General features: G+C 37.7%; 2 protein-coding genes across 4 annotated transcripts in view; one reads left to right on the top strand and one right to left on the bottom strand.

Moving 5' to 3' along the window:
- LOC145277982 (TBC1 domain family member 20-like) overlaps nt 1-19,330 on the top strand; it is a 129,461-nt gene that overhangs the window by 28,487 nt on the left and 81,644 nt on the right. The gene's annotated exons all lie outside the window — the stretch shown is intronic.
- LOC145277981 (diacylglycerol O-acyltransferase 1-like) overlaps nt 1-19,330 on the bottom strand; it is a 117,247-nt gene that overhangs the window by 97,048 nt on the left and 869 nt on the right. The gene's annotated exons all lie outside the window — the stretch shown is intronic.

Raw genomic sequence — 19,330 nt, 5'->3', positions numbered from 1 at the left:
AATTCTGTTTTCTCTAGGTTTATTTCTAATCCTATCTCCTTTGCATTCTTTGCTAATGCATTAACAAAAACTTGAAGTTTATGTGTGTATTTAATAACAAGGGTGATGTCATCAGCATAGGAGAGGATTTGTTCACCTCACTTTGGCAAAAATTCATACTAGTTAACTTAATTGTTACTTATTGGTGTAGTGTCCTAATATATAACATCCAGAAAGACTGAAGATTTATATATATATATAATTTTTTTTTAGAGGGAATTACACTTGGAGTCTAAAGAGCAGAGTTTATTTTAATGTACTAGTAAATGTATGGTTAGCATTAAAATAAAAGTGCTCATTGTACTATAGATATATAATAAGATCAATAGGTATAGGTATCCTAGAGCTATTTTAATGAGTAAAAACGATTCATAATTTTGAATTAAATTAAAAATCAATTTCAAAAGCAAACAAACAAAATCCAAATAGATTGTACGATCGTTTCAGAAATGATATTGATTTTATTTAAATTGACAATAAATATTGGCAATAATTTGACAAAAGTTTTGTCCTTTAAAAACAAAGTCTCCTCATCAGAAAAAATAGGGGGGAGGAAGAAGTTAAAGACACCAAAATAAAACTAGCATTTTAGTCGTGTGTAAGGCAGATATTCCTTTTTATCTCTATTATAAAATCTGTTTCAATTTGAGTCATTCTATCTTTTTGCATGCCGTTATATTTTGTCTTCTAATTAGTTTGTTTTCCGTTTGAAACGGATTTTTAATTCAAAATTATGAATCATTTTACTCATATATTCATTCATGCCAATAACAGTAGGAGGAAACAAATGAAAAAATAAGCTAGCCCGAATCAAATATCGATATTGTCAGATGGATTGCTATTTTAGGTCTGACTTTGAAATTTTTTTAAAATCACGTTACGTTATGGAGAAAAGATTAGATAATGATCAATTCATTAATGGCAAACTTATATTGTTCTCAAGTATGTGTGTTAGCTTATGAAAGATGTAATAAAAATTCTTTGTACTGTTATGGCCCAATAAAAATAATGTTATGTCTGCATTAATATCCAGATGTCCCACATTAACATTTATGTATTTACCGGAAAGTTTGATTTGAAAAGGAGCCTCTTGTGGTTTGCGATATAGCTAACAGTGAAATACACAGGATGGGAGAATCGGGGAAAAAGAAACGCGTACAAAGCAATGATTAAAAACTGCAAATGCATTTAATGTTATAATGCAATAAACATGTAACTCAATGCAAAATATTCTTTTTAGTGAATTCAAGTATCATCTGCTAAACAAATGCCAATAAATTTAAATTTCACTTATTTGCATACAAAAATCATTTTTTATTCTTAACTAGTATTTCAGCCTGGCGTTGCCCGGGTGTTTGGAGATGCATGTTAAAAAAAAAAAAAAAAAAAAAAAAAAAAAAGCGGTCAATATTTTCAATTTTGACCCCTATTATGACCCCCTTAACATTTGTTTTGAGCTCAAATCAAGTTATTAAGTTAGATCCATGTCCAAGGAACCTATATCTAAAATTTCAAGTGTTTAGACCCAAAATTGTCAGGAATTTGATAGAGTTCTAAAAGGTCAAATCGTTGAACTTTGACCCCTTAATAGCCAACTTTCTGGCCGAAAACAAATTACAAAAATTTTCCCAAATCTCAGTACTCTGTATATCAAATTTCGAGCCTGTAAGACTGAAAATTGACAGTTATTGCGTTGGAAAATATATGTACATACACACACTTATCATACCACCACAAATTAAACATGTCACAGTACTCATTACTAGAAGGAGTTTTGAAAATTGTTTAAAATCTTTTTATATTACCTAAAAAAATTTACTAGCATGCCAAAACCATAAAAAACGATAGTTTTTTTTTTTAACGATTACCAACAACTATAATTAAATGCACTCTGAAAAGAGACCAGCCCTGTTACAAACAATACTAATATTTCAGTCAATTGCTGCTTTAATTCACTTAAGATATACGGAATTACCTCCCTTAGTGTTAAATACAAAATAATAACTACCTATACATATAAATATTGAAATAGACAATATATTAGACTCGTAAAAAATAAAATAAAATGAAAAAATAACTGTTGAAAAACAATAACTTCAGTTTATGAACATTTTTCAGGGTTTGCTTAGGAATCTATTTTTAAAATAATATAAAACTACAAATAGTTGCTTTCCTATAATTAATTAAAACACCCCTCTCAAGTCGTTTGTTCAAGCGATCAGGAATTGCCTAAATTGTGAAGGCATTCAAGACGACTTCCAGATCCAAATATGCATATACAGAAAAAAAAAAAAAAAAAAAAAGGGTTCATAAGAGTAGTGGTTGATGGGCAGAAATCAGAAGCTCACAGTATTAATGCTAGAGTCCCTCGGGGGTCCATCCTGGGCCCAACTCTCTTCCTGATCTACATTAATGATCTTCCAAAATCACATCCTTACATCATTCGTAGACATTTATGCTGATGACACTATCTATGCTAGCACATCTAAGACCGTAAACGACCAAGTTCTCTCCAATTCTCTCTCCTCTGATCTTGAGCAAGTGGTACAATGGGGAAAGAGGTGGCTTGTTACTTTTAATGCATCTAAAACGAAGCTTTTATCTTTACATCATTAACGCTCTGATCCCCATCTGGCACACATTGAAATGAATGGCTCTCGTCTTGGGAAGGCCTCATGTTTTGACAAGTTTCTGGGCTTGACCTTTACTCCTGATCTTAAATGGAACAAATACATTAAATCCGTTGCCAAGGCCGCTGGAAAAATGGTGGGATCCTTCTATCAATCCAGTAGATCGATCACTGCTGAGGTAATTCTCTATATAAGAACCAGGTACGTCCAAGGATGGAGTACTGTTGCCACATCTGGTCAGGAGCTGCTAGAAAGGACTTATCCTGCTTTGATAGAGTTCAAAATAGACTTCGTAGCCTCGTAGGGGATGTCCTTTTCTCTTCCCTGCAATCACTTTCTCACAGAAGAGATGTTGCGAGTTTGTCTCTGATGTATCGTTATTTTCATAGCAAGTACTCGGCTGAGCTTCAATCTATGATTTCTACCCCCCCCCCTCACCAAACTTTCACAAGAAACACGCGTCTAGCAGAAAACGCTATCACTAATTTCCTCCACTCTTTATCTGTGCCTAAACCTAAACGTAGATTCCATGAGCAAAGCTTCTTTCTTAGAACTGCATGCCTATGGAATTGTCTTCCGTTTTCCTGCTTTCTGGCTGACTGCAATATAGTTGTCTTCAAGTCTAACGTAACCAAGTTTTGATGAGCCGTTCCATATAAGTTTACAAATTTACCAAATTTCCATTACTAACGGTTACTATATTGTCCAATTTCTACTGTACATACTTTAACCCTTATCCTCGAGTGGCCTCTTGGCCTTGATAGGTGGTGATGCCTATGTAAAAAAAAAAAAAAAAAAAGTGTTTTCATAAACAAAAAAAATAAGTAATAGCAAAATTTAAAAAATATTAAGACAAATATGAAAGAAAAAAGTATACATCAAACCAACATAAAAAGTTTATCTACGTGGGCAGAGTTAGATTGGCATTTCATTTAGGGAAAATCCAGTTCCTCGTAAAAGAGACACTTTGGATAGGGATTAAAAAAAACATTGCCAGTTTAGGTTTTCTCCTTGACTAACCAAAAATAAAAAAGATGAAATATCAGAACAGATACCTGACTTTGCTCAGAGTGACAATGCCAACGTTGCTAAAATTTAAAATATCTTACATCTTCAGAGAGAATAAAAATAATTCTAACCCCCCCCCCTCCACCTATTATCGATTATTATAAATATATAAAAAAAAATTTTTTTTCTTTAAAAGTTTGTAAACTGATTCACTAATGAAACGAAATTGAATTCCTATTTCTTGTATCAGAAACAAGAGACATTGGGTGGCGGAGGCATTAAGAAAGATCTAAAATGAATGTTATATTTTTGGATGGCACCGGAGGAAATCAATGAAGGAAAATATTACTGTAACAAAAAAAAAAATAAATAAATAAATAAATAAATAAAAATAAGATAGCACGAAAACGTATAAGACAGAGGTACCAAGATAGAGATAAGGAGAAAGAGAGAGAGAGAGAGAGAGAGAGAGAGAGAGAGAGAGAGAGAGAGAGAGGAAGGAAGAGAGAGAGAGAGGAAGGAAGAGAGAGAGAGAGAGGAAGGAAGAGAGAGAGAGAGAGGAAGGAAGAGAGAGAGAGAGAGGAAGGAAGAGAGAGAGAGAGAGGAAGGAAGAGAGAGAGAGAGAGGAAGGAAGAGAGAGAGAGAGAGGAAGGAAGAGAGAGAGAGAGAGGAAGGAAGAGAGAGAGAGAGAGGAAGGAAGAGAGAGAGAGAGAGGAAGGAAGAGAGAGAGAGAGAGGAAGGAAGAGAGAGAGAGAGAGGAAGGAAGAGAGAGAGAGAGAGAGAGGAAGGAAGAGAGAGAGAGAGAGAGAGAGGAAGGAAGAGAGAGAGAGAGAGAGAGGAAGGAAGAGAGAGAGAGAGAGAGAGGAAGGAAGAGAGAGAGAGAGAGAGAGGAAGGAAGAGAGAGAGAGAGAGAGAGAGAGAGAGAGAGAGAGAGAGAGGAAGGAAGAGAGAGAGAGAGAGAGAGAGAGAGAGGAAGGAAGAGAGAGAGAGAGGGGAAGGAAGAGAGAGAGAGAGGGGAAGGAAGAGAGAGAGAGGGGAAGGAAGAGAGAGAGAGGGGAAGGAAGAGAGAGAGAGGGGAAGGAAGAGAGAGAGAGGGGAAGAGAGAGAGAGAGAGGGGAAGAGAGAGAGAGAGAGAGAGGGGAAGGAAGAGAGAGAGAGAGAGGGGAAGGAAGAGAGAGAGAGAGAGAGGGGAAGGAAGAGAGAGAGAGAGAGAGGGGAAGGAAGAGAGAGAGAGAGAGGGGAAGGAAGAGAGAGAGAGAGAGAGGGAAGGAAGAGAGAGAGAGAGAGGGGAAGGAAGAGAGAGAGAGAGAGGGGAAGGAAGAGAGAGAGAGAGAGGGGAAGGAAGAGAGAGAGAGAGAGGGGAAGGAAGAGAGAGAGAGAGAGGGAAGGAAGAGAGAGAGAGAGAGGGGAAGGAAGAGAGAGAGAGAGGGGGAAGGAAGAGAGAGAGAGAGAGGGGAAGGAAGAGAGAGAGAGGGGAAGGAGAGAGAGAGAGAGGGGAAGGAAGAGAGAGAGAGGGGAAGGAAGAGAGAGAGAGGGGAAGGAAGAGAGAGAGAGGGGAAGGAAGAGAGAGAGAGGGGAAGGAAGAGAGAGAGAGGGGAAGGAAGAGGTGGACAGAGAGAGGGGAAGGAAGAGGTGGACAGAGAGAGAGGAAGGAAGAGGTGGACAGAGAGAGAGAAGGAGAGGTGGACAGAGAGAGAGGAAGGAAGAGGTGGACAGAGAGAGAGGAAGGAAGAGGTGGACAGAGAGAGAGGAAGGAAGAGGTGGACAGAGAGAGAGGAAGGAAGAGGTGGACAGAGAGAGAGGAAGGAAGAGGTGGACAGAGAGAGAGGAAGGAAGAGGTGGACAGAGAGAGAGGAAGGAAGAGGTGGACAGAGAGAGAGGAAGGAAGAGGTGGACAGAGAGAGAGGAAGGAAGAGGTGGACAGAGAGAGAGGAAGGAAGAGGTGGACAGAGAGAGAGGAAGGAAGAGGTGGACAGAGAGAGAGGAAGGAAGAGGTGGACAGAGAGAGAGGAAGGAAGAGGTGGACAGAGAGAGAGGAAGGAAGAGGTGGACAGAGAGAGAGGAAGGAAGAGGTGGACAGAGAGAGAGGAAGGAAGAGGTGGACAGAGAGAGAGGAAGGAAGAGGTGGACAGAGAGAGAGGAAGGAAGAGGTGGACAGAGAGAGAGGAAGGAAGAGGTGGACAGAGAGAGAGAGGAAGGAAGAGGTGGACAGAGAGAGAGGAAGGAAGAGGTGGACAGAGAGAGAGGAAGGAAGAGGTGGACAGAGAGAGAGGAAGGAAGAGGTGGACAGAGAGAGAGGAAGGAAGAGGTGGACAGAGAGAGAGGAAGGAAGAGGTGGACAGAGAGAGAGGGAAGGAAGAGGTGGACAGAGAGAGAGGAAGGAAGAGGTGGACAGAGAGAGAGGAAGGAAGAGGTGGACAGAGAGAGAGGAAGGAAGAGGTGGACAGAGAGAGAGGAAGGAAGAGGTGGACAGAGAGAGAGGAAGGAAGAGGTGGACAGAGAGAGAGGAAGGAAGAGGTGGACAGAGAGAGAGGAAGGAAGAGGTGGACAGAGAGAGAGGAAGGAAGAGGTGGACAGAGAGAGAGGAAGGAAGAGGTGGACAGAGAGAGAGGAAGGAAGAGGTGGACAGAGAGAGAGGAAGGAAGAGGTGGACAGAGAGAGAGGAAGGAAGAGGTGGACAGAGAGAGAGGAAGGAAGAGGTGGACAGAGAGAGAGGAAGGAAGAGGTGGACAGAGAGAGAGGAAGGAAGAGGTGGACAGAGAGAGAGGAAGGAAGAGGTGGACAGAGAAGAGGAAGGAAGAGGTGGACAGAGAGAGAGGAAGGAAGAGGTGGACAGAGAGAGAGGAAGGAAGAGGTGGACAGAGAGAGAGGAAGGAAGAGGTGGACAGAGAGAGAGGAAGGAAGAGGTGGACAGAGAGAGAGGAAGGAAGAGGTGGACAGAGAGAGAGGAAGGAAGAGGTGGACAGAGAGAGAGGAAGGAAGAGGTGGACAGAGAGAGAGGAAGGAAGAGGTGGACAGAGAGAGAGGAAGGAGAGGGGAAAGAGAGAGAGGAAGGAAGAGGTGGACAGAGAGAGAGGAAGGAAGAGGTGGACAGAGAGAGAGGAAGGAAGAGGTGGACAGAGAGAGAGGAAGGAAGAGGTGGACAGAGAGAGAGGAAGGAAGAGGTGGACAGAGAGAGAGGAAGGAAGAGGTGGACAGAGAGAGAGGAAGGAAGAGGTGGACAGAGAGAGAGAAGGAGAGAGAGAGAGAGAGAGAAGGAAGAGGTGGACAGAGAGAGAGAGAGAGAGAGAGAGAGGAAGGAAGAGGTGGACAGAGAGAGAGAGAGAGAGAGAGAGAGGAAGGAAGAGGTGGACAGAGAGAGAGAGAGACAGAGAGGAAGGAAGAGGTGGACAGAGAGAGAGAGAGACAGAGAGGAAGGAAGAGGTGGACAGAGAGAGAGAGAGACAGAGAGGAAGGAAGAGGTGGACAGAGAGAGAGAGAGACAGAGAGGAAGGAAGAGGTGGACAGAGAGAGAGAGAGACAGAGAGGAAGGAAGAGGTGGACAGAGAGAGAGAGACAGAGAGGAAGGAAGAGGTGGACAGAGAGAGAGAGAGACAGAGAGGAAGGAAGAGGTGGACAGAGAGAGAGAGAGACAGAGAGGAAGGAAGAGGTGGACAGAGAGAGAGAGACAGAGAGGAAGGAAGAGGTGGACAGAGAGAGAGAGACAGAGAGGAAGGAAGAGGTGGACAGAGAGAGAGAGACAGAGAGGAAGGAAGAGGTGGACAGAGAGAGAGAGACAGAGAGGAAGGAAGAGGTGGACAGAGAGAGAGAGACAGAGAGGAAGGAAGAGGTGGACAGAGAGAGAGAGACAGAGAGGAAGGAAGAGGTGGACAGAGAGAGAGAGACAGAGAGGAAGGAAGAGGTGGACAGAGAGAGAGAGACAGAGAGGAAGGAAGAGGTGGACAGAGAGAGAGAGACAGAGAGGAAGGAAGAGGTGGACAGAGAGAGAGACAGAGAGGAAGGAAGAGGTGGACAGAGAGAGAGAGAGAGAGGAAGGAAGAGGTGGACAGAGAGAGAGAGAGGAAGGAAGAGGTGGACAGAGAGAGAGAGAGGAAGGAAGAGGTGGACAGAGAGAGAGAGAGGAAGGAAGAGGTGGACAGAGAGAGAGAGGAAGGAAGAGGTGGACAGAGAGAGAGAGGAAGGAAGAGGTGGACAGAGAGAGAGAGGAAGGAAGAGGTGGACAGAGAGAGAGAGGAATGAAGAGGTGGACAGAGGGAGAGGAATGAAGAGGTGGACAGAGGGAGAGGAAGGAAGAGGTGGACAGAGAGAGAGGAAGGAAGAGGTGGACAGATAATGGATAGTGTATGACTTATTCCCAACTGTTCTTTCTGATATGTATGTTCCTAGGAGTTGCTGCTACATTCGATATTCAACTTTTTACAGATGGTCGAATGGAGATATTAACACATTCCGTTGTGTCACATTTTATAGCAACTGTTCCCCAGCAGAACCTTACAGTTGGATGTCACTACTTCCGTGTGGCAAAATCTGCACTTGTTGTCATTGCTGAGGCCAATCATCTTAAAAGCATTGGTCATCTAGCCTTGGTAATTTTTATTTATTTATTTTTTTTTTTTTTTTTAAATCAATTTTCTTTGTTTAGCTGGGAATGGAACATCTCTACCGTGCTAGAAAGTTTCTTACGCTTGAAAGTATCCTGTACCTCTATAAGGCTACCATTCGCCTATGTATGGAGTATTGTTGTCATATTTGGACTGGTGCATCCTGCTACCAGTCTCTCACTTCTAGACAAGGTTCAAAAGAGAGTCGCCAACCTAATAGGTCCTGAACTGTGAAGCTTCAACCTCTGTCTCATCGACAAAATGTAGAATCCCTCTGCCTGTTCTACAAGTACTTTAACAGTGAATGCTCCGACGAACTGCAAGCACTTGTACCCCCTCATACAACATAAATACCCCCGACAAACCCGACAGGCAGCAAAATGCCACCCCTTCACAGTTGAGATCCCTAGATGCAAGAGAGCCTTCTACTCCAGTTGTTTCTTCCCCAGAACCGCTAAACTTTAGAATGCCCTTCCCGGTTCCTGCTTCCAACTATACTGACATGCAAAAGTTCAAGTGTAATGTGAACCGATATATTGCTGCCCAACTCCCCACATAGTACCCCTGTAGCTTTATGTCCCTGATAGTAACGCCCTACATCAAAGTGGCAATGTGCCTTGCTTGGGGTGAAAATGTAATAAAAAAAAATTTTTAATTTAAAAAATATCAGACATCCTGGGATGAAGATCATCCTAAGACGCAAGTTTCTTTTCATGTCGTACATAAGACCTTGGCATTTAGTTATCTTTTCCCTCAGTCCCGTTTAACCCAACATCAGAAACACTAAACAAGAGAGACAGAAAGCCCATATACCCCCCCACACACACACTAACATATACACACATGCTTTTGATGACCTTGCATCGAATTTGTAGATGAAATATTTTTTTAAGTTTATTTGTGAATAAATAATTCAAAGAACAGTATCTGTTCTGTTACACAGGGCAACATCTTCCCAGATACAGGCATTACCTTCTCAAAAAAAGGAGGGAAAGGTGAATTTATTGCCTGTTGCTCTGACTAGAGAATACCAACAGGTCAAATCAGGCAATTTTTATACTTAATTTGTTACTGGCAATGAGCACCCTTGTAGTGTTAAGAAATGGCAACATCCCATATTTAGCTTGATCCTGTGTTAGATCAATTCCTTATTGTGAGGCAGGTAAAGCAACAAAACCGATTATTGTGTTTATGTTGGGGGATCAAAATATACTTGAACTAAAAAAGAGAAACAATGACCTATCAACTCATGAAACTGATACATAATCTATACAATTTCATTTTTAGAATGACCCTCACAGCAAAGAAAATATAGAACAATATTCCAAAAAGAAAAGTAAATCCTCCACTCTATAATAAAGATTAATGAATATACAGTAGCGTCCAAAACTAAGGGACAAAATTTTAAAACCTAATATTTGTTAGAAATAACTGTGAAAATCTGAAATTTTGACAACTGGTAGTCCTTATCATCCATAATAGCATACTAAAATTTGAATTATTTGCAAAGGATAGAAATAGGAACGTCCAAAAGTAAGGGGCAAAATTGAGAAAAACAATGTACACAGCCAAAAAAGCAAAAACACATGTACAATCAATATTTAGCAATGAGCCCTTGCTCTCAATAACAGTTGCACATGTTCGACTGCAAGAACGAATCAGTTCTTGACAATGCTCGATACTAATTTTTGACCATTTTTCTTGAAGCTTCACTCACAAATCCTCCGTGTTAGTGGGATTTCTTTCCATAACTTTCACTCCTAAGGTCTTCCAAAGATTTTCTATTGGATTTAAGTCAGGACTTTGCAGTGACCAATCCATAATTTCAAAATCTTGCTCGCTAAGGTAACTCATTATCACCTTTGCCTTGTGACATGGGTCATTATCTTGCATAAAGGTAGCCTTATCGAAACCTGAATTCTGTATTGACGTAAAATGGGGGGGGGTCACCTCAAATACACAAACGGAATGTTCAAGAAAGATTATCGCTACAGTCCTCTGTCTCTTCTCTCTTGGCTGGCCGGGAATCATCTCCCAGCACCCAGAAATGAACATCGTTTTATAGGTTCCATCTTCACGCACACACGAGATTATGCGAGAACGGACGAAATAAAAATGCTGGCCGCCATGTTTGTTCTTCCTTTTCTTCGCCTGTACTCACTCGCTGAGCACCCACGGTAAGACTTCTCTTTCTTGCTTCTAACCACATGTATGATTGGTACAACATGATCTTGAACAATGTTTTTATAGATCTGCACGTTTACACGAGTTTGTAACCGGAAAAGAGGCGTTGTATCTTGGCTACAAAACATTCCAAATACCATGACGTTTCTACCCCCAAACTCGACAGTTTTCTTAGTACACTTAGCACTTAATCTTTCACCAATACGTCTCTTTACCTTGTTTTTTTCCATCATTTCCAAATAAATTAAACTTGCTTTCATCACTGAAAAATACTTTTGCCCAATTTTCATGTGTCCAAATTGCATATCTGTTCGCAAACTCTAATCTCTTCTTATTCTTCGAACTAACAAGTGGTTTCTTCCCTGGGGTTCGATTAAACAGCCCTATTTCTTGCAGTCGTTTAGAAACAGTCTGTCTTGACACATTAACACATGAGGTACTATTCATAACCCCTTTTAATTTCTGTGCAAGACTTAAAACGGTCCTTTAATGACATACGCTGCATTATTCGATCGTCTCTTGCCAAAGTTCTGCAGGGTCTGCCAGTTTTAAAAGTACTAACTATTTTGCCAGTTTCATTGTAGGATTTAACAACCCTGCCTACAACACACTCTTGGAACGTTTCACTTTCTGAAATCTCTCTAATAATGTGCTTTTCCTTGTGTAGCTTCACAATACCTTGTCTCACAGAGTAATCAAGTTTTTGGCATTTCGCCATGGTGCCGGCTGATGCAACGTTTACAAATGACCAAGTAAGACTTATTCTTCAGAAAAAAAAAAATATCCAAAAATTTGAATATAGCATACTGTTTACATTATTTTCAAAATAGGAACGTAATTGAGAAAAACAAATAAATAATTATTATAATTCTTTTTCTATCCTTTGCAAATGATTCAAATTTTAGTATGTTATGGATGATAACGACTACCAGTTGTCAAATTTTCAGCTTTTCAGTTTTTATTTCTAACAAATATTAGGTTTTAAAATTTTGTCCCTTAGTTTTTGGACACTACTGTATATCTATAAAAGTGAGAACGTGTGTGTGTGTGTGTGTGTGTGTGTGTGTGTGTGTGTGTGTGTGTAGACAATTCTCAACCTATATACTTAACGAATTTTTATCTACAAACATGAAATTTGGTATATAGGGTATTCAGACATGTGGAAAGCTTTAATCAGTTTTCATCTCGAAAAAAGGGCTACTAAAAGGTCAAAATAGAAAAACTGGTACGCGAGAGTCATGAGATTTTTATTTGTTTGTCAACTGTTTCATAAATGCATATGCATGAATGGTTCACATGACAAATTGTTTAAGAAGTAGGTTGGAAAACACTTTTTAGAGATTGTGTAAAGCTGGCCTAATAGTTATCGTACTTGACTCACTGAATTTTTTGGTTTGTTTTTACTTATAAGAAGTGAACCGTTTAGAAAAAACAATACTCGCATGTACATGTCTCAGTTTGTGGATCAATTAAAATATAATATTTATGCATATTTTATGACCCAGCAACACCGAGCCATCTACTAGTATTTTATATATATATATATATATATATATATATATATACAAAAATGTGATGAAAAAAATTCAATGAATTACAATATTTATCAATTGATTAAATATTCAAATAAAGTAAAGAAAAATTCTTAAACCTTTAATCCATGGATTTTCAAAGATAAGCGCTTTTCATCAAAGGATGACCATAAGTAAAATAAAGTCACTACTAGTTACCATAAATTCAAAAATATATACAAAACAAAACAAAAAATGAGCTAATATAAAGGAATATGATTTGAAGGGAGAACAACAATGGATAGGTAACTGTATAGTTACCCTTATAAAGTAGGGGAAAGCATATAAATTACAACCAGTCGCTTGAAACCGTGCAGATATAAACAACTGAATGTAGGAGAGTTTGATCATTTAAAGAGAAAGTAGATTAAATAGGAAATTAATAAATTAATATATCATCTATACATGTTCAAAGAAATCAAAACAAAAACTGGGGAATAGTGTACGATCGTTTCAGAGACGATATCAGGTTTATTCAAATGCAGTTTTATCAGTTAGTGTGTAAAAACATTGCCGGATGAAATCAAATAAGCCAGATAACACTGGACGTTTGAGATTCAGGAAGAAATCATACACCATTTCCATAAAGAGACGTTATTTATTCTTTCTATATCGGTTGATGGATTTTTAAAAAATGTTTTAAACTTACCAGTTTACATTTAATTTTTTTTATTAATTTCAACTGAAAAATAGTTTTGTATGAATATGAATATTAATGGGAATATTAACGCACATGAAATTTAACTTAAAATGATCTTGTTTCTGGGTTATTTTACCTTTTTAGAGCAGTTAACCAAAAATATTTTTGTTACGGGACAAATAAGGGAGTATATTTTGGGGGGAGGGTGGAAGGGATCAATTGAAAAGTTTGTAAAAGGAAAAAAAATTCCTTACCCTACCACTAACTCTAGGTTCAAATGGTAAGACAGCCTTAAAATAGTTTTTTCTTAACACTACCACCACTAACCCTAGGTTCATGTGTCAAGCCCCCACCAAAAAAAGAAAAAACATAACACACAGATAATCTCCTAAAAAAGCAAAACCCCCAAAATAAAATTTAATGCACAAAATTTATCTGTAATAGCAAAAGAAGACATTTAGTAACTGCCATAAAATGCTGGAATGACCGGAAATGATGGATCATTTTACATTAAATTCATATATAAAGCAGATAATTAAAAATAAAAATTTTTTTTACTTATCTTAAAGGATTCCAATAAAATAAAAAAAAAAATGAAATAACTATTCGATACAGACCTGACAATGGAAGACCAGAGAAGAATGAAAACTTTGATTTTAAGACCAAAACATCCAACCTTGATCGCCCCTTTAGAGGCGTTGAATCTCTACAGTTCGTCTTAAGATATCGGTTTCAATCCTACCCAAAGCAGGCCAAAGGATTAGTTGGCCAAAACGAGAAGAGACAACTAAGTAATTACTGAGGACACAGTTAAGAGATTCAGCCTTCCTATACCATCGCAATTAACCACCTGAAGAAGGGAAGGGCAGAGGAATAGATGGCCGAAACATAGTAAAACAATCAAGATGAGGATAATAGTCAGCTAATAAAAAATAAATGAAGCCAATTCCCTACTCTAAACTTTAAAAAAATTGGGGGGGGGTCTTCATTTCGAAAAGGTTTTTTAAAATGTTCACTTATAGTTGTTTAAAAAAGTAGAATCTCATTGAGGGGGGGGTGTAAATGTACACCTTTTTTTTTTTTTCATAGTAAAAATATCGTTCAAAAGGAGATGAATTTCTTTATTAATGAAACAAAAGTCTTCTCCCTCTCCTACTCAGGAATCGTTTGAAGTATGCCAAAATTAATACTTTTTTTTTCTTTTGTACTAATAGGTTTCCATTTATCAAGGCTCAAAGGTTACTCAAGGATAATTAATGCGTTTGTCAGGTGGACGGTTAGAAAACACCTGAGATTTAGTAACAATAATTGAAACTGGGGAGGATTTCATTATTTAAGATAGAGAAAACAAAAATTTAAGTTGGGTGAAGACACAGGATAGTTAATGCAGTCCCTTCTCCATGTTAAAATCAAATTTCAAAATAATTGGTTGTTTTGTTTTATGGCATTCCATTTCGAGTTATTTAATGCCAAATCCAGTAAATATCTTCAAATATTTATTTATAGTGTTTGGTTTGGTTGTTATGGAAAATGGATGTTCTTGTCTTTGACTTTGCAGAATATGATTGAGTTTTGCAAAGGAAAATAAAAAGAAAAGAAAAAAAAAAAAGCAACATCAATGTTTGGTGCATTTTAGGTCTGGAAGCCAGTATCTTCAGACAGCCATACCTGGTAGCATCAGAAAGATTTCAAAATAACATTTAGAAAACCATTCTTAACACTACAAAAAAAAATAAAAATAAAATAAAAATAATTAAGCAAAGCTTTGGTTATTATTCTATATTTATTCCTCAGCAAGTTAGACACAAAGAAATTTTGCTCTGGACTACAAAAAATACCTGAGCAGCCTTATTGGATCTCCAGTTGGTGCACCTCGAGCAATTAGCTTTAAACTAACCCCTTTCCAGACAGAAGATAAAGGTGAACACTTAGGGCTAAACAGAACTACACTTATTTTTTCTTTTTTTTAATTACTAAAGGCCACTGCTTATCTAAGCCCAAATGCCACTCGAGGATAAGGATTAATGAATGCAGAATAGACAACAATGATGATCGGTAATGGTGGAACTTGGGTAGGGTTTGATTATTTAAGAGGATGGTTCAATTAGAGACAGCAACAAAGGCACTATCAAACTGATTGCTGAGGAAGTGTCTGCAATTGGTATAAACAGCACCAGCTCAAACTGTGCTAATTCTGAGTGTTTAGTTCTCTCCCACTGCAACAACTGTGATACAAAGGTCGGAAAATGGGATTGAAACAGTGCTCCAAAGGAGGAGCCCTCTGACTCTGCAAAAAAAAAAAAAAAAAAAAAAAAGGGCACCTCTGGCGATTAGCAATAAACTAACCCCTTCTCAAAGAGAGAAGGCAAAGCCTGGGAAAGTAGACCTTAGAACTTCACAAACCAACATTACACTGCAATGGCCAGGTCATTACAGGAATGGCCTAATCTTTGCGGATTTTTGGGAGCCGAGGATAAAATTGCTAGTTCTGTACCTTGACCTAAAACTGCTCTAATTGAGGAAGTCAGAAAGTAGTGTTTGTTTGTTTGCTTGCCTTGGCAGGGTTATTTTCAGATAACGGTTATCTCTAGGATGTCACCAGCTAAAAAACAATTCCAACAATTAATATAAGTGATAAAATCTGGCTATAAATATGACCTATGTAATGGAGGCGAAAGAAAAATGGGGATAGCAGCGTTGACGTATATTAAACTATAAATAAGTGAAAGAATAAACAGAATTTCGGTTCTTACATAGTCCTTATTTAGTTATCTCCCCACGAGGGCTGGGTTAAATATGAGGTTGGTTTTAATGTGAGGAAAATACAACTACCCCAAAAGGATAACATTGGATGGGGGATGGGGCAGACAAAAATAAGATTGCTCCAGTTTAAAAGGATTTCTCCTTTATTAACCGAGGGCAGAAAAATATGAAGTGTAGTATCAAAACAAATACTACACTTTGATTCTGACCAAAAAAAAATCTAATATGTGACTGTTCTGAGTAATGACGAAAAATCCCGTCCCAGAAATGGCCGAAGCAGTTTAAGATTTGAAAGTCACGAAAAATAAAAAGTAAATGACACTTGTTAGCATTCTAACGGTAAAGCTCGGGTTATAATTAAAAAAATAAATAAAAATATCTTTCTAAACCGTAATCTGCTTCAACCATATTTCCAGGACCGACTCTGGATTTTTCGTCAATACTCTAACCGAAGACGGAGTATTGCTGTCATATTGAAGAGGTACGACTCTAAGCACTCTTATTTTGACAGAGTAAAACTGACTTCGTAATCTAGTGGGAGATGACCTGTTCGTCTCTGCAGCCTCTTTTAAAGACATGTTGCAAGTCTCTCTTTACATTATCGTTACGTTCATAGTCGTTACTCGTTCTCTTATTTTTATTTTTTTACCTTTCCCACCCATTTTTATCCCTGCACGCCTGCACGGTAACATAAGTGCATAAGCATCGGGTGGTTTGAAACTATTCTGTACTTTCATCTAACAATTTAATAAAAATGATATCGTAAAACTTGAAAATACTATTAACGCGGTTCAATAAGTTCATATGCACCAGCACCATATTTTAATGATGGATTAAAAATAGTAAATTATTCGTTACATTTTTAAGACTTACAAAAATAGCCTAAATTACAATTTTATTTCAGTAAGCACTAAAAATAAAATCCAAGACCAACAATGAACTTTATCCAAAAATGTGGTTAAAAAAAAAAAAAAAAAAAGATTTTGGTGCTAGTGCAAGTGCACATATTGATCCGCGCTTCTTTATTTTTACATAGTATTTTCAAGTTTAATTAAAGTTGTATGATATCTATTTTTATTAAATTGTAGGGGTAAAGTACAGAATAGGTAAAAGTTATTATTTCAGCGCGGATCAATAAGTGCACTAGTACGGGGTATTTTTTAACAACGCCCCTCTTCTAGAATTGAACCACATAAATGCAACATTGAGATACGAATTCACACAGACCAGGTAAACTTGTTTTGTTTTCACATTTTAAGCATAGACAATAAAAACGGTTTGGTTCTTCTTTCCCACTGCAAGAACTGACACCAGGGTCAGAAAGTGGGATTAATTCAACAACTCCAGAGGACACTTAGGACCTGCAAAAAGTGCCAGGGGAGCCGCGGCCGCGTCGACATTCTCCTATAAAAGTGTCTCGGGCGATTAGCAATAAACTAACCCCTTCTTAAATAGAGAAGGAAGAGCCTGGGAGGGTGGACCTCATGAAACTGCACAGAACTAAACGGTAATTGTATTTTTGGTGCCGACTGCTGCTGCGGTGCCGCTGCCGCGCTGAAATAACATTTTGAAAGCCATTCTTAACATGGGGAGGGGAGGGTGTTTTGTAAGTATTCTGTGCTTCCATCTAACAATTTAATAAAATAAATAAATTCAAGTTTCACGATATCTTAACATTACAAAAAAAAAAAAAAAAGAAAAAAAAACTATTTAAAAATAGCGCGGTACCAAAAATAAGCACCAACTAAACTCCCACCGCAAAAGGGACTTGATCATTACAGTAATGGTCTAATAATCCCTGTTGATTTTGGGATTGCACTATAAACAATAACAGTGTGATCCGTGCTGAAATAAGGTTATTATTTAAAAAGCCATTCTTAATCTTAACATGAGGAGGGAGGGGAGGGTGTTTTGTACCTATTCTGTACTTTAACCTTAAAATTGAATTAAAAAAAAAATAAATAAAAAACAAACTTTAATTAAACCTGGAAATACGATTTTAAAAAATAGCGCGGCACTCTCTACATTAGCACCTCGTACGTTATCACTCGGCATGTGGTTCGTGTTTTCTTGTAGATAGCGATTCAGTTTTGACCAGAAGCGTAGTCCCATTAATTGATTTGAGATGACATTTTTTTTACCGTTCGAACTAAAAAGAGGTTTTGGTGGGTTAGAATACTTATATCAATACTAGATTAGGTACATCTGGTCGGAAGATCACTTCGATATGAATAATTGCATAAAAACATTTTACCAAGTTTTAGCACGCTTCTTCCGTTGCTTAAATGAACTTGAACTTGACACGCTACTAAAACTGCTAGCAATCTTAAAACATGATTAGTATCTAAGAAGAGGATAATTTTAATTGATATTTTTTACGAGAGTACCCAGCGTAGTATAAACACCTCCAACCTCCATGTTAAGAACGGTTTTCGAGGTTGGGGGTGTTTATTCCGAAAACCGTTCTTAACATGGAGGTGGGGGGATGGGTTATACCACGCTGGATACTCTCGTAAAAAATAAATAAAAATAAAAAGCATACCTTTTGATTTAATTAAATAAAGTAAATCTATTAAATTGATAATTTTTATAGAATCATACTAGCCTCCAGCCGTTTCCTAGCTATTTTGGGCAATTAAAAAGATGCTGTTAAATAGTTCACAAAATTTATTAAAGTACTAAGTACTCGATACTTCTACAGAATTTAAACAGATTTTTTTTAACCTTAACCAATGTTTTTAGGTTTGGTTCGAAAAAAATAAAAAAATAAAAATACGGGTAATTCTACAATGTACGAACTGTGCTAAAATAACATTTAGTAACCCATTCTTAACATGCGGCAGGAGGTTGTTAACTATTCCGTACTATACTGTAAAAGGTACTTATGCAGAGAAGTTACCGTGCTGAAATAACGTTATTGTTTAGAAACGCATTCTTAACATGGGGAGGTTGTTTTGTAACTATTCTGCACTTTCACCTAACAATTTGATTTTAAAAAAATTTTAAATGATAAATTTTTACTTACTTTCCACCTTAATCGCCTTTAAAATTAAATAGGTTTTCGGGTATACTGAAAACGAATATCGCATTAAAACTTTCTGCAGACAAATAATTTTCTGGATATTAAGCAATGTAATTCCTTATGTTAGGAGTGGTGGCTGGTGGTCATTGTTTGTACACGCAAGAAGCGCGTGCATTCGAAAATTTTTTTTTTTTTTTTGAAGAGAGAAAAGAAAATCACACGTAAGCACCACTGCACCAGCACCAGAGCACCACTCACCAGCACCAGTAGCACCACTGTTAAAAATTAAGGGTTTGTATTACTGTACACATATACTCGAAAAAGTTGTCAAAAAAAACGAATATATAACAAATAAATGTTATCAAAGGCAAGATAAGTTACTTTTCTACCAAACTGGATATATTTTTCGTGTTTTTATTTAATGTAACATGTTTATTCAGCTCGAAAAACATACAGTGTTTACCGATGTATTGGAACATTCAAGATGGCGTCTTATTCTCTCTTTAACACGGTAAGTGTGGGAAAAGATGTTATAAATAAAAAACCGGATAAAATACTGTTAAAAACTCGCTCAATATATGTTACCGTGACATAGGTTGACATATATTCGGCGGGTTTTTAATAGTATTTTGTATAGTTTTTTATTTATAACACATTTTTCCATACTTACGGTGTTAAAGAGGGTGTGAGACGCCATCTTGAATTTTCGAATACATCGGTAAACACTATGTTTTTCGAGCTGAATAAATATGTTACATTGAATAAAAACACAAAAAATATATCCAGTTTGGCAGAAAAGTAACTTATCTTGCCTTTGATAACATTTGTTATATATTTGTTTTTTGACAACTTTTTCGAATCTATGTGTACAG

Source organism: Euprymna scolopes, chromosome 6, assembly GCF_053919585.1.
Source record: "Euprymna scolopes isolate OS-2025 chromosome 6, ASM5391958v1, whole genome shotgun sequence".
NCBI classification, from domain to species: Eukaryota; Metazoa; Mollusca; class Cephalopoda; order Sepiida; family Sepiolidae; genus Euprymna; species Euprymna scolopes.
Note: the sequence above shows the minus strand (reverse complement) of the source record. Positions and strands in the feature narration are given on the sequence as shown.